General features: G+C 53.1%; 2 non-coding genes across 2 annotated transcripts; both read right to left on the reverse strand.

Moving 5' to 3' along the window:
* Positions 1-147: 147 nt before the first annotated feature.
* On the reverse strand, positions 148-302 carry LOC124587288. Its single transcript, XR_006975405.1, has one exon. It is a non-coding gene; the product is annotated as a 5.8S ribosomal RNA (ribosomal RNA).
* Positions 303-653: 351 nt separating this feature from the next.
* On the reverse strand, positions 654-2,563 carry LOC124587276. Its single transcript, XR_006975396.1, has one exon. It is a non-coding gene; the product is annotated as a small subunit ribosomal RNA (ribosomal RNA).
* Between the last annotated feature and the right edge of the window lie 4,937 nt (positions 2,564-7,500).

Here is a 7,500-nt window from a genome sequence, read left to right on the forward strand (position 1 = left end):
ACGCTACCGAGTAAGTACCGGTATGCGAACCGCCAGGCGACGGGCGCGCATCGCACGTTTCAGGAGGCGCGGCCGGCCCCACAGGCGGCCGCGACGCTCCCAGGTCTGCGAAGCGGGGCAAACGCCGCGCGCTTCAGTATACGTAGCCGACCCTCAGCCAGACGTGGCCCGGGAACGGAATCCATGGACCGCAATGTGCGTTCGAAACGTCGATGTTCATGTGTCCTGCAGTTCACATGTCGACGCGCAATTTGCTGCGTTCTTCATCGACCCACGAGCCGAGTGATCCACCGTCCTGGGTGATCTTTTCTTAGTTTCCACTGTCTCTTTCAAGACAGTTGCATAGGCGGGACGTAGGCGTGTGGCGGCCCCTGTTCAAGCGTTCTGTGTCCAACGGCCTCACGGCCGATGGGCGTCGTACGGCTCCACACCGGAGCGGACAGGCAGTCGGGCGAAAGTCATTCAAAACCGGCGCCAGGCGCCAGGTGCCGCAGGCCAGCCGCTCCAGCGCTTCAGCGCTCGTACCACACAACATTGGCGTTAGTTTTGAGAAGCACGCGTGGTTCCGCACGCGGCGCACGGCTACTGCGAGCCGTACAGGTAGCGTGTTGCGCGACACGACACGCACATCGAACGACATGCAGTCTAGTCGGTAATGATCCTTCCGCAGGTTCACCTACGGAAACCTTGTTACGACTTTTACTTCCTCTAAATGATCAAGTTTGGTCATCTTTCCGGTAGCATCGGCAACGACAGAGTCAATGCCGCGTACCAGTCCGAAGACCTCACTAAATCATTCAATCGGTAGTAGCGACGGGCGGTGTGTACAAAGGGCAGGGACGTAATCAACGCGAGCTTATGACTCGCGCTTACTGGGAATTCCTCGTTCATGGGGAACAATTGCAAGCCCCAATCCCTAGCACGAAGGAGGTTCAGCGGGTTACCCCGACCTTTCGGCCTAGGAAGACACGCTGATTCCTTCAGTGTAGCGCGCGTGCGGCCCAGAACATCTAAGGGCATCACAGACCTGTTATTGCTCAATCTCGTGCGGCTAGAAGCCGCCTGTCCCTCTAAGAAGAAAAGTAATCGCTGACAGCACGAAGGATGTCACGCGACTAGTTAGCAGGCTAGAGTCTCGTTCGTTATCGGAATTAACCAGACAAATCGCTCCACCAACTAAGAACGGCCATGCACCACCACCCACCGAATCAAGAAAGAGCTATCAATCTGTCAATCCTTCCGGTGTCCGGGCCTGGTGAGGTTTCCCGTGTTGAGTCAAATTAAGCCGCAGGCTCCACTCCTGGTGGTGCCCTTCCGTCAATTCCTTTAAGTTTCAGCTTTGCAACCATACTTCCCCCGGAACCCAAAAGCTTTGGTTTCCCGGAGGCTGCCCGCCGAGTCATCGGAGGAACTGCGGCGGATCGCTGGCTGGCATCGTTTATGGTTAGAACTAGGGCGGTATCTGATCGCCTTCGAACCTCTAACTTTCGTTCTTGATTAATGAAAACATACTTGGCAAATGCTTTCGCTTCTGTTCGTCTTGCGACGATCCAAGAATTTCACCTCTAACGTCGCAATACGAATGCCCCCGCCTGTCCCTATTAATCATTACCTCGGGTTCCGAAAACCAACAAAATAGAACCGAGGTCCTATTCCATTATTCCATGCACACAGTATTCAGGCGGGCTTGCCTGCTTTAAGCACTCTAATTTGTTCAAAGTAAACGTGCCGGCCCACCGAGACACTCACTCAAGAGCACCCTGGTAGGATTGCAACGGGGTCCGCCTCGGGACGCACGAGCACGCACGAGGCGCGTCGCACGCCTTCGGCTCGCCCCACCGGCAGGACGTCCCACGATACATGCCAGTTAAACACCGACGGGCGGTGAACCAACAGCGTGGGACACAAATCCAACTACGAGCTTTTTAACCGCAACAACTTTAATATACGCTATTGGAGCTGGAATTACCGCGGCTGCTGGCACCAGACTTGCCCTCCAATAGATACTCGTTAAAGGATTTAAAGTGTACTCATTCCGATTACGGGGCCTCGGATGAGTCCCGTATCGTTATTTTTCGTCACTACCTCCCCGTGCCGGGAGTGGGTAATTTGCGCGCCTGCTGCCTTCCTTGGATGTGGTAGCCGTTTCTCAGGCTCCCTCTCCGGAATCGAACCCTGATTCCCCGTTACCCGTTACAACCATGGTAGGCGCAGAACCTACCATCGACAGTTGATAAGGCAGACATTTGAAAGATGCGTCGCCGGTACGAGGACCGTGCGATCAGCCCAAAGTTATTCAGAGTCACCAAGGCAAACGGACCGGACGAGCCGACCGATTGGTTTTGATCTAATAAAAGCGTCCCTTCCATCTCTGGTCGGGACTCTGTTTGCATGTATTAGCTCTAGAATTACCACAGTTATCCAAGTAACGTGGGTACGATCTAAGGAACCATAACTGATTTAATGAGCCATTCGCGGTTTCACCTTAATGCGGCTTGTACTGAGACATGCATGGCTTAATCTTTGAGACAAGCATATGACTACTGGCAGGATCAACCAGGGAGCTGCGTCAACTAGAGCTGAGCAGCCGGCCGCCCGGGAGTGTGTCCCGGGGGCCCGCGCGAACACGCAAGCGTCCGCTCAATTATTCTGCAAACAGGAGGAGGCTGAGCTCCCCTGCACAATACACCTCGAAACCCTCTCAGGTCCCGGCGGCGCGCAGCGCCGTCCTAAGTACTTGGTCGGGTTCGAGAGAGGCGCAATCGCCCGGAGTTTGGCGAGTAGACGCTTTAGGTGCGACCACCCGTGCTCCCAACTGAGCTTGCCGCTGCCGACAGAGGCCCGGGAGCGTGCTGTCGTGGCATTGCCGGCGGGAGACAACACGCGCCACCTACGGTGACCGGCAGCTCCAACGCCAGCGCCACAGAAGGACAAAAGCCCCACTTGGGTGCCGAAGCGAACTCTCCCAGCACAGCGCACGCGCCAACACGTCCGCACAGCTGCGATACAAACCACCTGCGAGAACCGCAGAGGCGACCGAGCAGCAGACGGCGTCGCGGCGCCGAGCGCCGGGCGGCGGCGCATCCTCAGCGCACACAGTCCTCAATCGGACCAGCACACTGCAGATGTCCACCGCGCTTCGCACCGGGCCCGCGAGGACCTACTTTGGCCGCACGGCGCCGCGTGCAGGGTGCGCCGGCGCGCAGCTGCGCCGCCTGCCGCCTCCGTCGGCCGGCGCGCCTGCCACTGGCCGCCCCCACCAGCCGGCTGTAGCGCGTGCGCCCACGCACCGCGCGGCCAGCACGCCGGGAGGCCCCCCCTCACCGGCCGGGGACGGTCCCACCCAGCCACCGCCGCGTATCGCTTCACACCCAGATGCCATTCACGTTCGTGGGCATGGTGGGTATCGCTGGAACAACCGGTTGGTAGCTCAACCGATCGTCGCCATCACTGATTCACCTCTAGCGAGAACAACCGCACCACAACGGTTTACCAGTTGTTCATTTGCATAACGTCACCAGCAAACGTAGGCGTCCATCGCCATTTGCAAATTCAACGATTGTTGCATGCCTGTGTCAGGTGTCACGACACACTATGTCTGCCCACATACACGCAACAACATGTGCACGCTTCGCGAACACGTGGAAGGTGGCCCCCGTACGTATGCGATGTCCATTGCGCGAACGACTGTCAACCGGCCTCTGTCGCATGTCGCAGATGTGGAACGCAGTGCACCATGCTATCACGGTGTGTGAGAAGAGACGACTACGTCTGACAACACGCGCCACTACATCAACAGACGGCTCATGCTGATCGCCATCCAGGGCATACCACACTGCAATCCAGCTCTTATAGGGAGACGACACGTAGCTGAGTGCACAACATTTGGACCGCATGGTTCGCCGTTGTTGGCGCAGTCGTTGTACGGTCACATGTACCACGATGTATCATTCAGTACATGAGGACCAATGTGCAGTACAGTGTGTGATTTGGACGTACAACATCAGCGGACAGTTGACACAGGCCGTACCACAGCGTAGGCTAAGTGCTTCGCACATGCGAATGCCAATGAACAACTGCAAATGCCAATGAACAACTGCAAAGGGCATTGAGCATGTACGTCCTGCTGCCATCCACATTACAGTGTATAGCTGCAAGGTGTTTAACATGAAGCGATACACTGGGGACCGGGCAGTGCGAGTAGCAAACTATATTGCGGGGGTTGCAGTTAGGCAACACTACACTAATTTAACGCGTCGTATGACAATTACAGAGCAGGTTAAGGCCCAACGTGTGTTGGGTTAAGGCCCAACGTGTGTTGGGTTAAGGCCCAACGTGTGTTGGGTTAAGGCCCAACGTGTGTTGGGTTAAGGCCCAACGTGTGTTGGGTTAAGGCCCAACGTGTGTTGGGTTAAGGCCCAACGTGTGTTGGGTTAAGGCCCAACGTGTGTTGGGTTAAGGCCCAACGTGTGTTGGGTTAAGGCCCAACGTGTGTTGGGTTAAGGCCCAACGTGTGTTGGGTTAAGGCCCAACGTGTGTTGGGTTAAGGCCCAACGTGTGTTGGGTTACGTTAAGGGGCAATGTGGGTTACGTTAAGGGGCAATGTGGGTTACGTTAAGGGGCAATGTGGGTTACGTTACGGCGCAATATAGGTTACGTTACGGCGCAATATAGGTTACGTTAAGGCGCAATATCGGTTACGTTAAGGCGCAATACAGGTTACGTTAAGGCGCAATACAGGTTACGTTAAGGCGCAATACAGGTTACGTTAAGGCGCAATACAGGTTACGTTAAGGCGCAATACAGGTTACGTTAAGGCGCAATACAGGTTACGTTAAGGCGCAATACAGGTTACGTTAAGGCGCAATGCAGGTTACGTTAAGGCGCAATGCAGGTTACGTTAAGGCGCAATACAGGTTACGTTAAGGCGCAATACAGGTTACGTTAAGGCGCAATACAGGTTACGTTAAGGCGCAATACAGGTTACGTTAAGGCGCAATACAGGTTACGTTAAGGCGCAATACAGGTTACGTTAAGGCGCAATACAGGTTACGTTAAGGCGCAATACAGGTTACGTTAAGGCGCAATACAGGTTACGTTAAGGCGCAATACAGGTTACGTTAAGGCGCAATACAGGTTACGTTAAGGCGCAATACAGGTTACGTTAAGGCGCAATACAGGTTACGTTAAGGCGCAATACAGGTTACGTTAAGGCGCAATACAGGTTACGTTAAGGCGCAATACAGGTTACGTTAAGGCGCAATACAGGTTACGTTAAGGCGCAATACAGGTTACGTTAAGGCGCAATACAGGTTACGTTAAGGCGCAATACAGGTTACGTTAAGGCGCAATACAGGTTAGGTTAAGGCGCAATACAGGTTAGGTTAAGGCGCAATACAGGTTAGGTTAAGGTACGACATAGGTTAGGTTAAGGTACGACATAGGTTAGGTTAAGGTACGACATAGGTTAGGTTAAGGTACGACATAGGTTAGGTTAAGGTACGACATAGGTTAGGTTAAGGTACGACATAGGTTAGGTTAAGGTACGACATAGGTTAGGTTAAGGTACGACATAGGTTAGGTTAAGGTACGACATAGGTTAGGTTAAGGTACGACATAGGTTAGGTTAAGGTACGACATAGGTTAGGTTAAGGTACGACATAGGTTAGGTTAAGGTACGACATAGGTTAGGTTAAGGTACGACATAGGTTAGGTTAAGGTACGACATAGGTTAGGTTAAGGTACGACATAGGTTAGGTTAAGGTACGACATAGGTTAGGTTAAGGTACGACATAGGTTAGGTTAAGGTACGACATAGGTTAGGTTAAGGTACGACATAGGTTAGGTTAAGGTACGACATAGGTTAGGTTAAGGTACGACATAGGTTAGGTTAAGGTACGACATAGGTTAGGTTAAGGTACGACATAGGTTAGGTTAAGGTACGACATAGGTTAGGTTAAGGTACGACATAGGTTAGGTTAAGGTACGACATAGGTTAGGTTAAGGTACGACATAGGTTAGGTTAAGGTACGACATAGGTTAGGTTAAGGTACGACATAGGTTAGGTTACGGTACGACATAGGTTAGGTTACGGTACGACATAGGTTAGGTTACGGTACGACATAGGTTAGGTTACGGTACGACATAGGTTAGGTTACGGTACGACATAGGTTAGGTTACGGTACGACATAGGTTAGGTTACGGTACGACATAGGTTAGGTTACGGTACGACATAGGTTAGGTTACGGTACGATATAGGTTAGGTTACGGTACGATATAGGTTAGGTTAAGGTACACATTGTTGTAAGGAAAGGTTTAATGGGGGGCGGGGCGGGGCGGCCGGTTTGTTGATTGTGATTATAGTAAGTGGATGCCTGCGGCATCATCTGATTTGCCACGTCAGGATGCACCTTTGGCTCATGACAGGCGGCGCTCTCATTCCATGCTTGTGGCAGACCTGTGTCTTTCATTCCTGCCATTGTTTGTGTGCTGTGAGAGGAGGCAGTATTGTGATGTTGGGTGCACCCCTGTGTAGGACATGTGTGGGTGTTGGTGGCTTGGCTGAGCAATGGTGGTTGTCGGGTGGGTGGGATATTCTGTTTTCTGAGTGGACCTCCCAGTCTGGTTATGACAGTGTGGATTGTCTAATGTGGCGGAGAGGATGCACTGGGTGTTGTTCCATGCTGGTGCTTACATATTGTCTGTGTGCGTGTTACAGGCAGAGAGTAGTGCGTGATAAGGGTGTGTGGCTGACGTGTGGTTGTGATTGTGAGCAGAGTCTTTCAGCATGTATACGGACAGTTGTATACATTATCTGTATTCTGATGGCTCTATCTATTACTAATCAGCGCCGTGTATACGTTTAATCCGGTTCCAGTCGAAACTGTTGTATCTCTGTACATTAGTGACACGGCGAGCCCGCTATGTAGTTACTCGTCTCGGCAGCTTCCACCGGTGTATGGCAAATGATTATAAGGAATCAGTCTAGTCGTCAATACCGATGGTGTGACGTCACATGTCTGGGGTGGGGGACGCTGCGCCCTTCCGGTGGGTCATGGCCTAGAAAGACTCTTCCCACGCAGGGGGGCGTGGACTGTCATTGACTCTTCCAGGTAATATACTTGCCGTACGTTCTTGCGACTGCGAGTGCAACGCTCACCGGTACCGACATGGATGGAGCGCCTCCTAGCTGACCGCTCAGCATCGGCATTCGTACAGAGAGCAACGCGGTCGCGTCTCTAGCTCGTAACTGGTACAGCCCGCAGCTCATGTATAGGGACAGCGGGAATGTCGCATATTGGAGATAACTCTTCATGAAACGCATGTTATAGGGGTGGATTGCACATTGCGACTGCGGGAAAAGTCCGCCGTTCATCCGCTGGAGTTGCGAGTTGGGCGGTTGGAGTGGGGCGCAGGTGGAGTGATTGCCGGTCCACGATTTCGTGCGGCAGAGGCGCTGGCGTTGGGGTGCTGTGGTCGACAGAGGACGCAGGCTTTGTG

This window comes from Schistocerca americana, unplaced genomic scaffold (assembly GCF_021461395.2).
Source record: "Schistocerca americana isolate TAMUIC-IGC-003095 unplaced genomic scaffold, iqSchAmer2.1 HiC_scaffold_597, whole genome shotgun sequence".
In the NCBI taxonomy this organism is placed as follows: domain Eukaryota; kingdom Metazoa; phylum Arthropoda; class Insecta; order Orthoptera; family Acrididae; genus Schistocerca; species Schistocerca americana.